This window comes from Dasypus novemcinctus, chromosome 6 (genome assembly GCF_030445035.2).
Source record: "Dasypus novemcinctus isolate mDasNov1 chromosome 6, mDasNov1.1.hap2, whole genome shotgun sequence".
NCBI lineage: Eukaryota > Metazoa > Chordata > Mammalia > Cingulata > Dasypodidae > Dasypus > Dasypus novemcinctus.
Genome location: NC_080678.1, coordinates 67,100,741 through 67,118,041, shown reverse-complemented (window position 1 = coordinate 67,118,041; position 17,301 = coordinate 67,100,741). Strand labels below are relative to the sequence as shown.

The 17,301-nt window shown below is 38.0% G+C and overlaps 1 protein-coding gene and 1 pseudogene across 1 annotated transcript in view; one reads left to right on the top strand and one right to left on the bottom strand.

Annotated features, from left to right (window-relative positions):
- The window catches only part of BICC1 (BicC family RNA binding protein 1), a 317,919-nt gene that overhangs the window by 212,148 nt on the left and 88,470 nt on the right, over positions 1 to 17,301 (bottom strand). The gene's annotated exons all lie outside the window — the stretch shown is intronic.
- Positions 2,157 to 3,101, top strand: LOC101442299 (ribosome production factor 2 homolog; annotated as a pseudogene).

The window sequence follows — 17,301 nt, the reverse complement described above, 5'->3', positions numbered from 1 at the left end:
CCCGGTGGATGTCCGTCTACCATATGGGAGGTCCCCAGTTCAAGCCCCGGGCCTCCTTGACCCGTGTGGAGCTGGCCATGTGCAGCGCTGATGCGCGCAGGGAGTGCCGTGCCACGCAGCGGTGTCCCCCGCGTGGGGGAGCCCCACGCGCAGGGAGTGCGCCCGTGAGGAGAGCCGCCCAGCGTGAAGGGAGGGGGCAGCCTGCCCAGGAATGGCGCCGCCCACACTTCCCGTGCCGCTGACGACAACAGAAGCGGACAAAGAAACAAGACGCAGCAAACAGACACAGAGAACAGACAACCGGGGGGGGGGGGGGGGGGGGGAATTAAATAAATAAATCTTTAAAAATTAAAAAAAAAAAATACAGAGATTGAATCAATAATCAAAAATTTTCCGCCAAAGAAAAGTCTAGAACCAGATGGAGAATTCTACCAAATATTTAAATAAGAATGAATATCAATCCTTCTCTTAAAAGAATTCAAGAGGAGGAAACACTTCCTAATTTCCTCTATGTAGTCACCATTACCATACCACAGACCATACACGAATATCAACTAAAAATGGTTTAGGGACATAAATGTAAGATTTAAACCTATGCAAATCAAAGGGGCAAATCTTCACGACCAGGAATTCACCAATAAGTTTTTATATATGGTAACAAAACTACAAGCAACAAAAGAAACAACAGATAAATTTGATTTCTATGCATCAGAGGAAATTAACAAAAAATTGAAAACATAACCTACAGTTTTGGAGAAAACATTTTCAAGTATTATATCATATAAGGGATTAATATGAAGACTATTTAAACAAACCCCAGAGTTCAACAACATAAAGACGAAATATCAAATTAAGAAATGTGAAAAGGACTTTAAGAGTTGTTTCTCCTAAAAAGATAAACAAACGGCAAATAAGCACATGAAAAGAAACTCAACATCATTAACCATTAGGGAAATGAAATTAAACCACAATGCCCAGGCAGATGGTAGACTAGAAAGACATAAGACTCTCTTCTCCTCCAGAAAAAGAGCTAGAGGACAGGCTAAAACAGCCTGGAAAAAGATCTTCTAGGGTTTAGAATACCAGGCAAAGGCTGGACACTGCCCAGAGGACAGAGGATCAAAGGAGCAGAATCATGATGACAGAACTGTGAGTTGAAACCAGCGGCTGCTGCTGCTGGCACCCTACCCATACTAAAGACATTTTAGAATTCTTAGGACTCTGGGCATGCAGCTGCAAACAAAGGGGACTCGAAGGATCCAACACCCCAGGAAAGGGGAGAGAAACAGACACAGCTTAAGGCTGACTCACAATTTGGTCTGCTGTACTCCAGAAGCCCTTCCACTGTTTGCCTTTGGAGCCAGTAAGGTGCTAAAGATAGATGACCCTCCTAATCTCCTTCTCTACTAACTTGGACTGATTTCTGAGGAAGCAGAGGGGAGTGGAAATATTTCCTACTCAGGAAAAGGGAGAGGGCTGCCAGGGAAGGCTGGAGAACTGCCCCTGAGACAGTTTGAGTTTCAAGGCTCTTAGTCTCCCGACAGGAAGCTCTCTTACATTGATCCCATTAGGGTTCCAACAAACACATTCTGACGAGGCACTGAACTGAGAGCTGCCAAAGAGCACCATCTGCTGGTAGACCAAGGAAGTACACATGAGAAAATTAAAAATAAGTAAGAGGCTTTTTCTGGCCTTTACAACCTCTGTCCCCAAGGCCCTAGGAAGCAGGACTGTAACCAATTACTGGGTCCAGAGCCCAGATTTGAGCAACTAGCAAGTACAATCCTAATAATCCAGGTTAAGCCAAGAATCAACACACAGCCTCCCGCCACTAAATCCCTATAAAAGGGAAAGAAATTGAGCATCTGAGTAAACTACTTCCTAATCAGATGACTAGACATCAGCAAAAAAAATTAAAAGTCATTCTAAGAAAATGGAAGATATGAACCAAGAAAAGGAATAAATCAAAGCCCCAAAAGAGATAAGAAGATTTGAGAGAGCTAATTAGTGAGATGCTCACAATTTTCCAAAGCCAAAGTAATGAGTTGAAAGACAATAGGCCTAAAGAGATAAATAACATCAAGAAGACATTGAAAGGCTTATCTCCTGTAGCAGTGTTGTGCATGTATGTTCACCCAGATCAGGTTGGGGTAGCGATGGATGCTTTGGATCGAGTGATAAAGTCCAAAACAAACGGGGCCAAGATATTTCTTTAGATGAGAGAACCAAAACTCAGTGAAAATATTAAAAATTCCATGCTGATTAAAGGAGGAAATGCAAATGCAACAGTGAAACAAGTGCTTAGCGATATATATGTTCTGAAAAAAACCATATGGAGTTCTGTATTTTAAAAAATCATGACAAGACCATTTGAGAATCAGAAATCACTGGAATTATTTTCAAAGAAGTCAGACGGTTCTCTATTCACATTTGGCTCCATAATAACAAGCAGCCACATAATCTAATCTATAGCCACATAATCTAGCCACATAACCTATTACTAGATTACTTGATACCATAGGTTGATACTATTACTTGATACCATAGGTATCAAGAAATTTGCTCCTCTAAAAGATATTAAGAACAGTAAATGTCCTGAGGAAACAAAACATTTGTTAATATTTGCTGGTGATGATTTTGAGGTGACTGCGACTATAGTAGACTAAAAATCTAATTGATTTCTTCAGAGGTCCCACAGTGTCAAACATCCACCTTGCTGGTTTAGAATGTGTTCTCCACTTCACTACACTGAACAGGAAGATACACCTTCTAAGCTGTAAATTGCTGTTGAAGAAATCTGGTTGCAGAACAACACGAGCTGAACTGGAAGAGATGGGTCCTCATTGGATCTGGATTGGAGGAGGACACCCCTGGCATCCGATGACCTTTATAAGTTATCAATAAAAATGCCCAATGCTCTCAAGCCAAAGAAGAAGAAAAAAAATTTCTCAGGATACAATTGGTGCAATTTATAGAAAGATTCATATGCAGAAGCAAGACCTAAGCAAACTACAAAGCAGGAAAATGAAGGAGTTGGAAAAGTGACCGCAGAAAGAAGAATAGATCAGGAGAATAAATCAAAGAGAATTTTAAAAAATTAACGGAATATAACCAACAACAACAAAAAAAGAAGATATTGAGCGAATGCAAAGACGAATTTGAAATCTTGAACAAAAAAGTAGCAGAGCTCATGAGAATGAAAGACACATTAGGTGATATCAAGAACACATTAGAGGGAAGTGGATGTGGCTCAAGTGACAGGGCTCCCGTCTACCATATTGGAAGCCCAGGGTTCAATTTCTGGGCCTTCTGGTGAAGGCAAGCTGGCCTACGCCATAGAGAGCTGGCACAGCAAGATGACACAACAAAGGGAAACAAGCAGATACAGAAGAATGCACAGCAAATGGACACAGAGAGTAGAGAGTAAGTGTAAGCAGCACATGGGAAAATTTTTAAAATCTTTAAAAAAAACAAATTAGAGGTATACAAGAGCAGACTCAAAATAAGAGAAGAAAGAATAAATTATACAGAAGATAGAACAGATGAAATTGAAAACAGAAAAGAACAGAGAGAGAAAAGAATGGACAAAATTGAGCAGGAGCTCAGAGAATTGAATAATATGAAACACAACATATGTGTCATGGGAGTTCCAGAAGAAGAGAAGAGAAAAGGGGTAGAAAGAGTATTTGAGGAAATCATAGCTGAAAATATCCCAACTCTCATGAAAGAAATGAATTTACATGTTCAAGAAGTGCACTGTACCCCAATCAGGATAAATCCAGACAGACCTAGTCCAAGACACATAATACACAGAATGTCAAATGTCAAAAGATAAAGAGAAAATTCTCAGAGCAGCAAGGAAGAAGCAAACCATCACATAAAAGGGACGTCCAGTAAGACTTAGGTCAGATTTCTCTTCAGAAACCATGGAGGCAAGAAGACAGTGGTATGACACAATTAGGACACTGAAAGAGAAAAACTGCCAACCAAAAATTCTTTATCCAGCAAAATTGCCCTTCAAATGAAGGTGAGTATAAAATATTCACAAACAAACAGAAACTTAAAAGAGTTTGCAAGAAACAATCCACCTTTGCAGGAAATATTAAAGGAAGCCTGAGAACCTGAAATAAAAAGACAGGAAGAGAGAGGTCTAGAGAAGAGTAAAGAAGAAAGAATAGAGAAAGGATAATCAGAAGAGTTAAAAAACCAAAATATGATATGACATATGAAAACCAAAAGGATAAAATGGTGGAAGAAAATAACGCATTTACAATATCACTGAATGTGAATGAATTAAACTCCCCAGTCAAAAGATAAAGGCCGAAAGAATGGACAAAAAAAGATGAGCCATTCATATGATGCTTGCAAGAACTCACCTTAGACTGAAGGATACAAACTAGCTGAATGCAAATGGTTGGGAAAAGATACTCCATGCAAATAGTAACCAAAAAAGAGCAGGAGTAGCTACACTAATATTGAACAAAAGTGACTTTAAATGCAGGAAAAGTTATGAGAGATACAGAAGCAGTGTGGGAAACTGGCTTACCTGTTTGTTATTGTAAATGTTATACCTGTTAAATGTAGCAGGTGTTAGATGTTGCAGTTGTTCCCTGTTATTGTAAATTATGTTGCAGTTCAGATAGCAAACAGCTGCTTGGTAGTTTCCCAATAAATACAATGGGAAAACTAGGGTTGAGGCTCTCAGTTCCAGAAGCTGTGAGTCCCCTGGTCCCAGGTTTGTCTCCCCACTTGTGCCTCTACCTTTATTTCTGCATTGCCTTCCCTTTGAGCCAACCTATTGTGAGCTGAATGCAGCACAGAAGGCCATTATATATTAATAAAAGGGACAACTGACCAGGAATATATGCACTTAACCGAAGTGCCCAAAATAACATGGACAAACTCTGACAAAACTGAAGGGAGAAATAGACATCTCTATACTATTAGTTGGAAACTTCAACACTCCACTCACATCATTAGATAAAACTAGACAGAAGATCAAAAAGGAAACAGAGAACTTGAACAAGATGATAAATGAGTTAGATCTAACAGACATATATAGAATGCTGAATCCAAACTCAGCAAGTTATACATTATTCTCAAGTGCCCATGGATCTTTATCCCAGATAGACCACATGTTAGCGAACAATGCAGCTTTCAGTAAATATAAAAAGACTGAAATTATACAAAGCACCTTCTCAAATCATAATGGAATGAAACTGGAAATCAATAATGGATGGGGGAAAAAATTAAATTTGCAAATGAGTGGAGCCTGAACAACAAACTCCTAAATAATCAGTGGGTCAAAGAAGAAACTCCAAATGAAATGAGTAAATATATTGACACAAATGAAAATGAGAACACAGTGTATCAAAATTTATGGGATACAGCAAAGGCAGTTTGGGGAGGCAAGTTTATAGCCCTAAACGCCTATATTAAAAAAGAAGAAAGAGCTAAACTCAAAGATGTAACAGAACGACTAGAGAAACTAAAAAAAAAGAACAGCAAACCAACCCAAAGCAAGCAGAAGGAGAGAAATAATAAAGATTAGAGCAGAAATAAATGAAATAGAGAACAATAAAAAAAATCAACAAAACCAAACGCTGGTGTTTTGAGAAGATCAATAAAATAGACAAATTCCTAGCTAGACTAACAAAGAAAAAGAGAGAGAAAATGCAAATAAATACAATGAGAAATGAAAGGAGGTAAGTTACGACTGACCTCACAGAAATAAAAAGGATCATGCAAGGAAATTAAGAAACTGTATACCAACAATCTAGACAACTTAGATAAAATGGATGAATTCCTAGAAAAGCAGAAACCATCTACACTGACACTACAAGAAATTCAAGAACTTAAACCAATCGCAATTAAAGATATTGAACACAACAAAAATCTCCCAGCAAAAAAATCCAGGACTAGATGGCTTAACAGGTGAATTCTACCAAGCATTTGAAAAGAATTAACACCAATCCTGTTTAAACTCTTCCAAGCAATTGGAAAGGAGGCAAAAGTACCAAACACATTTTATGAAGCCAGCATCATCCTAATACCAAAGCCAAATAAAGACAATGCAAGAAAAGAAACTTACAGACCAATCAATCTCTCTAATGAACATAGATGCAAAAATTCTCAACAAAATACTTTCAAATCATATCCAACAGCATATCAAAAGACTTACATATCATGACCAAGTGGGACTTAATCCTTGTATGCAAGGCTGGTTTCAAGGTAAGAAAATCAATCAACATAATAAATCACATTAACAAACTGAAGAAAAAAAAACACATGATCATCTCTACTGATGCTGAAAAGGCATTTGACAAAATCCAGCATTAAAAAAAAAAACTTCAAAAGATAGGAATAGAAGGAAAATTCCTCAATCTGATAAAAGGCATATATGAAAAACCCACAGCCAACATCATATACAATGGGGAAAGGTTGAAAGATCCAGAACAAGACAAGGATACCCACTGTCACCCCTGTTTTTCAGTATTGCACTAGAAGTTCCATCTAGGGCAAGTAAACAAGAAAAAAAAATTAAAGGCATCTAATGAAGAAAAGAAGAAGTAAAACTCTCACTATTTGCTGATGACATGATCCTGTATTTAGAAAATTCTGAAGTATCCATGACAAAGCTACTTGAGCTAATAAATGAGTTCAGCAGAGTGGCAGGATACAAGACCAACATGCAAAAATCAGTAATGTTTTTCTACACTAGTACTAAACAACCTGAGTAGGAAATAAGGGGGGAAATTCTGTTTACAGTAGCAACAAAAAGACTCAAATACCTAGGAATTAATTTAACCAAAGAAGTAGAGGACCTATATGCAAAAAACTACAAAACAATGCTAAAAGAAATTTTTAAAAGACCTAAACAAATGCAAAGACATCCTGTGTTCATGGATTGGAAGAATAAATATCACGAAGACATCAATCTTACCCAAACTGATCTATAGAGTCAGTGCAATACCAATCAAAATTCCAGCAGTCTACTTTACAGCCAAATAGCCAAAAGCATTCTAAAAAAGAAGAGTGACGTGGGAGGAATTTCACTGCCTGACCTTGGAACATGTTACAAAGCTACATTGTTCAAAACAGCATGATACTGGCATAAAGATAGACACATCAATTAGTGGAAAAGAACTGAGAATCCAAAAATAAACCCTCACCTATAGGGTTTTTGAGAAACTCACCAAGTCCATGTTCATGGGTCAAAACAATCTCATCAACAAATGGTGCTGGGAGAACTGGATATCTATTACCAAAAGAATGAAAGAGGACCCCTATCTCACTCCTAATACCAGAATCAACTCAAAACAGATCAAAGACCGAAACATAAAAGCCAGGACTACAGAACTACTACTAGAAGAAAACATAGGGAAACATCTTCAAGACCTTGTAGTGGTGATAGTTTCTTGGACCTTACACACAAAGCACGCATGAAAGAAAAAATAGATAAAAGAGACCTCCTCAATATTAAACACTTTTGCACCTCACAGGATTTTGTCAAAAGGGTGAAAAGGCAGCTGACTCAATGGGAGAAAATATTTGGAAATCACATGTCCGATAAGGGTTTAATATCCAGGATATATAAAGAGATGTTACAACTCAACAATAAAAAGACAAATGACCCAATTAAAAAATGGGCAAAAGACTTGAATAGACATGTGTTCAAAGAAGAAATACAACTGGCAAAAAAAAAAAAAACCACATGAAAAAATGCTCAACATCACTAAAGATTAAGGAAATGCAAATCAAAACTACAATGAGATATCATTTCACACTTATCAGAATGGCCCTATTAAAAAGATAGAGAGCTACAAGTGTTGAAGAGGATGTGGAGAGATAGGGACACTTATTCACTGTTGGTGGGATTACAGAATGGTACAGCCATTGTGGGGGCCTATTTAGCAGTTCCTAAGTAAGTTGAATATACACTTGCCACATGACCCTGCAATACCACTATTGGGTATACCCAGAAGAACTGAGAACAGTGACATGAACACACATCTACACAACTATGTTCAGAGCAACATTATTCATAATTGGCAAAAGCTGGAAACAACCCAGTGTCCATCAACCGATGAATAAATAAACTGTGGTGTTTTCACATGATGGAATATTATCCAGCTGTAAGAAGAAACAAAGTCATAAATTTTATGACAATATGGATGAACCTGGAGAACATTATGTGGTGTGAATCAAGCCAGACACAAAAGGACAAATACTGGTGACTGCGTTACTATGAACCAAATATATTGTGTAGCATAGTGTATGATTCAAAAAAAATTTTATATGTATCCCGTACATTCAGTTGAGAAATGTATGTTTTTATTCACCTGTGTTTTCATCTTCTTTTTTAATTGTCTATATTTTCAATTATTAAATGTACAAAATAAGGTTAAAGAAAAAACCCACAGAGCAATACCATGTCACTAACAAAAGAATCACTATTATTAAAAACAGTGAACACCGATGGGGCATTGTTTCAGTGGGTGGAGATCCACACAATAACCAAAAGAATATTGAATTCCCTTACTGGGGAGTTCTGCTATGCTCTTTAGAGGACAGCAAGAATCCCCTCAGTACAAGGGCAGTGCCTAGTGAAGGAAGACAGACCATTATGCCAGGCCCTTGATACTGGTGATTGTATTTCTGAACCTTTTCATGTGAAACTAAAATTCAACACAGTATTATATACTGCCTAAGAGTCACCTACTGAAAGCCTCCTTGTTGCTCAAGTGTGACATCTCTCTGAGCCAAACTCACCATATAAATGCACTATTTCCCCCTCACCCCCCAGCATGGGACATGACTCCTGGGGATTAGCCTTCCTGGCACCGAAGTATTATTATCAAGCACCAACTAGCAATGTATCCAGAGAAAGACCTTGACCAAAAGGGAGAAATGGTAAATACAAGTTAGTTTTTATGGCTAACAGACTTCAAAGTGAGTCAGGAGGTCATTCCTGAGGTTAGGCTTATGGATGTCTCAGCAGGATCGCATTGACTGCCACAGCAAATAGTGCTTCAGATACCAGGGCTTGTGAGGCCTTTACGGATATCCAGAAACTACAAGCAAAACAGACAGCTCAGGTATTTGACACTGTGAGGGGGCCTTACTTTGGAATTTATGCTCCCCAGTGTAACAGAGTTAGACTCAGTTATAGATTCTCTACAACTCGCTTTTTTTTTTTTTTTTTTTTTGCCCCTTTTACTTGAACCTATAATTAGCACTATACCTGTTAAATATATGTCCCAGAGATTTAAACCTTTGATCCATCCATTTGCCGGTTGAGCCCTGAATTTCAGGAGAGTTGCAACACCTAATCCTCAGTTCACTGGACTCACCCAAGACAACTAAAATGGAGATGATAACAGACAATGCCCATCCCAAGGAATAGAAAGTGTCTCCAACTATAAGCAAGATAGTTTCATCCATCTGCCCCATGGGATCTAAGCTGCCTCTCAATTAAAAGCAAAGTGGGCATCACCATCCCAAAATCCTCAAGACTGGGGAATGAACAATGGACTAAAGTAGACTTACTATCTTTCTACTACAGACTTATTTTAACAAGGGAAGAACTCTTACGATTGCTATAAAGGCAGTGGCCACCAAAGGTTCTGAGGGATGGGAGAGGGAAGAATAGGTGTAATATAGGGGTATTTTTAGGACATTGGAGTTGTCCTGCATGACCTTGCAATAACAGATACAGGCTATTGTATATGTTGTCATAACCTACAAAATTGTGCAGGACAGAGTGTAAATAATAATGTAAACTGTAATCCATAGTTAACAGCAATGCTTCAATATGTGTTCATCAATTTGAACAAATGTACCACACTAATGAGAGATATTGTTGATGTGATAAATATGGGAGGGAAGGGAGTGGGGCATACGGGAATCCCTTATATTTTTATGTAACATTTATGTAATCTAAAGCTTCTTTAAAATAAAATTTTTTTAAAGATTTAAAAAAAAAAAAAACAGTGAGCATGACTTCTGATGAAATGGCAGAATAGAGAGCTCCAGGACTCAGTACTTCCACCAAAACAACCATTAAACAGTCAAGAACTGTCTGAAACAACCTATTGTGAAACTCCCGAGGCCATAAGAACACTCTGCAGTACCCAGGAATGAGCAGGAAGAAAAGGCTCATAAATTATAGTAAAGAACTCTCTCCATGCTGTGGTTACTGATACCTACCCACCCCTACCCCTCCATGAGGTCCAGTCCCTGGCCAGCTCCTGGTGACAAAAAGGGATATAAAAATCTTCTTCCCCAAGAACAGGAGTGTGCACACCCAGTCACTGATCATAGCTTTTGATTACTGAATTCAGATAGCTGGGTTCTGGCTCTGAGGAAACCCACTGTTTCAATTTTAACCCACCACTGCCAGGGGCAAAGGCAATGGAGATTTAAAGAGGCAGCACTTCCTCAGGGACACAGGAGACACTCGGCTAAAGAGATGCATTGATTGGGCAGGCCAGGGAAGCTCAGCTTTGGAGAACCACAGAGAAGTTTTTGGCACTCCTCGTGACCCCCTTCACATTGTACTCTGGAGCCAGTCTGTGAACCCTTCATGGATCCTTGGCCCTGTTGTGATTGAGAAAGACCAATGTGGAAAGTCCTCCCTGGGGTGACCTTCTTCCAGAATTTTCCCTCAAAGCAAAAGAAGCATGAGACAATGAAAAGAGTACAAAAAAAATTATTGAGGTGGACAGTTTGGGACCAAGGCCGAATGGCTTCAAATATCCGGGAGAGAGGTTTGTTCCCCTGGGAAACAGAGGAGACAGCCAAACTCCTATAAATAGGGGACTCCAAATCAACTAACAGTTAAAGCAAGGAAAAGACAGGTCCGGAAAGACAAGGAAAACTCCACACACTACATTTGCCTTGGACAGATATACGTACTAGGAGGGCTGAAGCGCAAGAAAATCTCTCTTATCACCACTGGTTACAAAATCAAGAAACAGACATCCCAGAGAATAAATCCCAGAGTTAACATTTTAAAACACTTAAATGTACAGTATACAACAAAAGAGTACAAGACAAAGAAACAAGAAATGATGGCCCAATCAAAGGAAGGGGATACTTACAAATCCAGAAAACACCAATGAAGGAAAGATGAGAAAGTGAAGAAATCAAACAAAGGTTTTTTAAAAATGAGCTTAAAAATGCTCAAGGAGATGAAGGAAAGTACAGAGAAAGAATTAAAGAAAACAATGAATGGACAATATGAAAATCTCAAAAGATATAAATTTTTTAAAAGGAACCAAACAGAAATAGTGGATTTGAAGACTGCAATAACTGAAATGAAAATTTCCTTAGAGAGTTTCAATAGCAGATTAGAGTTGGCAGAAGAAATAATTAGTGACTGCAAAGACTCAAGCTGAGGAGCAGTAAGAAAAAATGGAAAAAAAAGTGAACAGAGCCTAAAAGACCTGTGAGACACCATCTAGCATTCTGATAAGACACATTACAAAAGTCCAGGAGAAGAAAGAAAGAAAAGGGCAGAATATTACTCAAAGAAATAATGGCAGAAAACTTCCCAAATCTAATGAGAGACACAAGTTCAAGAATCCCAACAAACCCCAAACAGAATAAATTAGGAGACAGTCATACTGTCAAATGGCAAAAGACAAGGAGAGAGTTGTGAAAGCTGCAAGAGAAAAGTAACAAGTTATGTACAAAGGAGTCCCAATATGATTCAATGCTGATTTCTCATATGAAACCATAAAGTCAAGAAGGCAATGGGACAAAATATTTAAAGTGCTGAAAGAAAACAACTGCCAACCAAGAATTTGATATTCAGCAAAACTATCTTTCAAAATTGAAGGAGAGATTAAGACATTTACAAATAAATAACTGAGGGGGTTCATCAACAGACCAGCCTTACAAGCAATGGTAGAGGGAGTTCCTCAGACAGAAAGGAAAACACATTAGACAGTGAACTGAACTGGCATAAAGAAACAAAGACCTCCAGTAAAAGTGACCATATGAGTAATTATAAATGCCTGTACTGCTGGCGGACTTGGACCAGTGGTTAAGGCATCCGTCTACCACATGGGAGGTCTGCAGTTCAAACCCCGGGCCTCCTTGACCCGTGTGGAGCTGGCCCATGCGCAGTGCTGATGCGCACAAGGAGTGCCCTGCCATGCAGGGGTGTCCCCGCGTAGGGGAGCCCCACACGCAAGGAGTGCACCCTGTAAGGAGATCCGCCCAGCGCCAAAGAAAGTGCAGCCTGCCCAGGAATGGCGCCACACACACGGAGAGCTGACACAACAAGATGATGCAACAAAAAGAAACACAGATTCCTATGCTGCTGACAACGGAAGAGGACAAAGAAGATGCAGCAAACAGACACAGAGAACAGACAACCGGGGTGGAGGGGGAGGGGAGAAAAATAAATAAATAAATTTTTTTAAAAACTGCCTGTACTATAGCATTATATTTTTTGGTACATACTCCACTTTCACTTCTCACAGGACCTACAATATAAATGCATAATAACTAATGATAAACCCATCATTTTGAACATACAATGTACAAAGATATAATTTATAAGTCGTACAATAAAAGATGGGTTGACAAAGGGGTATAGAAACAGTGTACATGCGTAATATTGAAATTAAGTTGGCATGAATTCAAATATGATTGCTACAGATTAAGGATGTTTAATTTTAGGCTCATGGGTAACCACAAAGAAAATATATGAAAAATATGTACAAATGGAAGTGAGAAGAGGCTAGAATTGGTATATTGTAAAAAAATAAATAAATATAAAAGTAGGCCTTAACAGAAGAACTGAGGGACAAAAAAGGTGTAAGATTTATAAGGGAAAAAAATAGCAAAATGGCAGGCAAAAGTCCTGCATTATCAGTAGCTCCTTTAAATGTAAATGGATAAAATTCTCCAATAAAAGGGCAAAGATTGGCAGAATGGATAAAAACCCATGGCTGCACTATGCTGTTTACAAGAGACTCACCTTAAATTCAAAGATATGAGTATTTAAATGTAAAAGTATGGGGAAAAATACACCAAGCAAATATTAGTCAAAAGAGAGTTGGCATAGCTATAGTAATAACACACAAAATAGGCTTTGAGTCAAAACCTGCTAGAAGGGACAAAAAAAGGGTCACCATATACTGATAAAGGGGTCAATTCAACAAGAAAATAACAATTATACATATAAAATCATTTAACAGCAGAACCCCAAAATATATGAAGAAATATTGACAGACTTCAGGGAAGAAACTGATGGCTCTAAATTAATAGTAGGAGACTTCAATATACCAATTTCAATAATGAACAGGACATCTAGACAGAAGATTGATAAGGAAATAGAAGACCTGAGTGATACTATAAATCCAGTAGATCTAACACCAGATTACACATTACTCTCTAGGGCACATGGATCATTTTCCAGGGTATACCATATAATTAGGTTACAAAACAAGTTTTAATAAATAAAAAAACATTGAAATCATACAATGTATTTTCTTCAACCACAATGGAATGAAGCTAGAAATCAATAACAGAGAAAGAACTAGAAAATTCACAAATACATGGAAATTAAAAATCAGTAGTATTTTTATACTCCAGGAACAAACAATCTGAAGAGGAAAACAAGAAAAATATTCAGATAAAACATTCAACTAAAAAAATCAAGTATCTAGAAATAAATTTAACCAATGGTGCAAATGACTCATACATGGAAAATTACAAGCCATTACTAAAAGAAATCAAAGGCAACTTAAATAAATGGAAGGACATTCCACGCTCATGGAGTAGAAAACTAAATATTTTTAACATCTCAATTCTACTCCAAATGATTTACAGATTCAATGTAATCCCAATCAACATACCACTAGCATTCTGTGAAGAAATGGAAAGCCAATCATTAAATTTAAATGAAAGGGTAAGGGGACCAAAATAGCCAAAAACCATCTTTAAAAAAGAACAATGTTAGATAGTTCACTCTTCCTGATTTTAAAACTTATTACAAAGCCACAGTAAACAGCATGGTATTGGCACAAAGACACACATTAGACCAATGGAATCAAATTGAGAGTTTAGAAATAAACCCTCACAACAATGGATAATTGAATTTTTACTACAATGCCAAGTCCACTCAATGGGGAAAGAATAGTCTTTTCAATAAATTGTGTTGGGAACACTGGATAGCCATATGGAAAAGAATCTGGTGGACCGCCTGCCTCATTTTATAAGCTAAATTTAACTCAAAATGGATCAAACACCTAAATATAACAATCAAAACTATAAAACTCCTAGAAGAAAACAGAAGGAAGCATCTTCAGGATGCTTTATTAGTCAGTGATTTCTTAACTTTACGCTGAAAGCATGAACAACAAAAGGAGAAAAGAAATAAATGGGATTTCATTACAATTTAAAACTTTGGTTCATCAAAAGACTTCACAATGGGACATGACTCTCAGGGATGAGCCTCCCTGGCACCGAGGGATTACTATCAAGTACCAGCTGATGATGTAACTAGAAAATGACCTTGAATAAAAGGGTCAACTCAGACCAGCAGAATATCTCAATCTACATATAATACCAGGAGTTAAAAATGCTTTTAGACCTGAATAAAAGGAGAAATGGAAAGGACAAATGAGTTTATATGGCTATGAGTCTCCAAAAAGAGCCAGGAGGTTATCAGAGGGGTTGCCCTTATGCACATCTCAGCAGAGTCCCAGAGACAGATAAGGTAGATACAACCTCAGGTATTGGTTCTTCTGAGGGCTACAAAGACCCACAGGTTCTATGGTCATGGCAGATGGAGTTCAGTGCCATGTCAGTTGGCCCTACTCTGGAGTTTGTTTTTTTCTATGTGATGGAGCTGGACTCAGATGTGATCTTTGTTCACAAGCCTCTCCTGTTACTTTTACCGGACCTGTGGTTGACACTGGGGTTAGTGTATACCCAGGGGACCTGAATCTCTGGATTGTCCATGTGATAGCCGGGCCCTGAGCCTCAATAGACTAGCAACTCCTACACTCTGGCTTATTGGACTTACCCCACTCAGCTAACATGGAGGTGAAGAAGGTCAACCACCACACCAGAGAGCCAAGAGTGCCTACAACTGAAAGCAGGAGAATCGCATCCAGCATCCATGTGGAATCTAAGCTCCCTCTTGATATAGATGTGGAGTGGACACAACCATTCCAGGATCCACAGGATGGAGGAATAGAGTATGGATGAGAGTGGCCTTACTGATATTCTATTCATGAACTACTGTGATTAGTAATCGAAGAAAATGTGGCATTGGTGTGGAAAATGTGGCCATGGTGGCTGCTGGGGTTAGGGAGTGGGAGGAAGAGATGAGATGTGGGGGCATTTTCGGGACTTGGAATTGTCCTGGGTGGTGCTGCAGGGACAGTTACTGGGCATTGTATGTCCTCCCATGGCCCATTGGGTGGAGTGTGGGAGAGTGTGGGCTATGATGTGGACCACTAACCATGAGGTGCAGCGGTGCTCAGAGATGTATTCAAAAAATGCAATGAATGTCTCACAATGATGGAGGAGATTGTTGTTATGGGGGGAGGAGTGGGGTGAGGGGGTGGGAGATATATGGGGACCCCATTTTTTTTAATGTAACTTTAAAAAAATAAAGACAAAAAATGATAAAAAAAAACTTCACGATGAAAGTACAAGGACAACCGGTACAATGAGAAAATATTTGGAAATCACATATCAAATACTGGTTTAATACACAATATGTATTAAGAAACCCTTCAACTCTACAAAAATAACATGAACAACCCAATCTTTAAAAGGGCAAGAGACTTGAACAGACATTTCTCTAAAGAAGATATACAAATAGCCAATAATCACATGAAAAGATACTTAATTTCACTGGCCATTAGAGAAATGCAAATCAAAACCACAAGACACCATTTCACACCCACTAGAATAGTTACTATTTTTTTAATGGAAAATAAAAAGTGTTGGTGAGGATGTAGAGAAATAGGGATACATGTTCATTGTTGGTGGAAATGTAAAATGATACAGCCACTGTAGAAAAGAATTAGGCAATTCCTCAGAAATTTAAGTATGGCATTATCATATGACATGGCAAGGCCACTTCTAGGTATATACTGAGAAGAATTGAAAGCAGGCAAACATATTTGCACACTGGTGTTCATAAAGGCATTATTCACAATTGTCAAAAGACAGAACTCACTCAAATGTCTGTCAACAGATGAATCAATAAACAAAATGTAGTATATATACATTCAATGGAAGATTATTCAGCCATAAAAAGGAATGAAGTTCTGGTACATGCAAGAACATGGATGAACCTTAAATACATCATGTTGAATGAAATACACCAACACAAAAGGATAAATATTGTATGATCTCATTGACATGAAGTAATTAGAATAAGTAAATATATAGACTCAGAAACTGGAATACAGGTAACAAGGGGCCAGTTTGGGAGAAGGGAATGGGAAATTAATGCTTTATGATACCAAGCTTCTGTTCAGGATGATCAAAAAGTTTTGGTAATGGTAGGTGGTGACAGTATCACAACACTGTAAATGCAATTAACAACACTGAATTATATATTTGAATATGATTAAAAGGGAAAATTTTAGGTTGTATGCATGTTAAACTAGAATAAACTTTTGAAAAACCATAGGACTGAACAGCACAGTGACTCCTAATGTAAATTATGGACTATATTTAATAGTATGATAATAGTTTCATCAATTATAATAAAAGTACCATACTAATGTAAAGTATTAATAGTAGAAAATACTGTGGGGGTGGGGGTATATTTGAACCCTGTTTTTTCTGTGTGATTGTTCTGTAAACCTACAAATTCCCTAACAAAAAAAAAATGTGGTAGGCACACACAATGGAATATTATTCAACCATAAGAAAAAATAATACATGCTCCAACATAGAAGAATCTGGCAAACATGATGCTCAGTGAAACAAGCAAGACACACATAAGACAAAACTGTACGATATCACTTTTAAAAGTTCACTAAAAATAGCAAATTTGCAAAGATAGAATGCAGATTAGAGATTATGGAGGAAGGAAGTATGGGAGGAAGAGAGAACAGAAAATGTTTGGGGCAGGAAGATCTAGGGTTGCCATGCCTTGGGGGATGGGATAGAGAGAAGGGCTGAATAAGTAGGGTACAGGGTCTTTTTACTACAGGGGAACTATTCTGTATGATACTGTAATGATGGATACATGACCCTGAACATTTATCAAAGCCCAGAGAATTATATACACAAAAGTGAACCCTAGGAAGCAGCTGT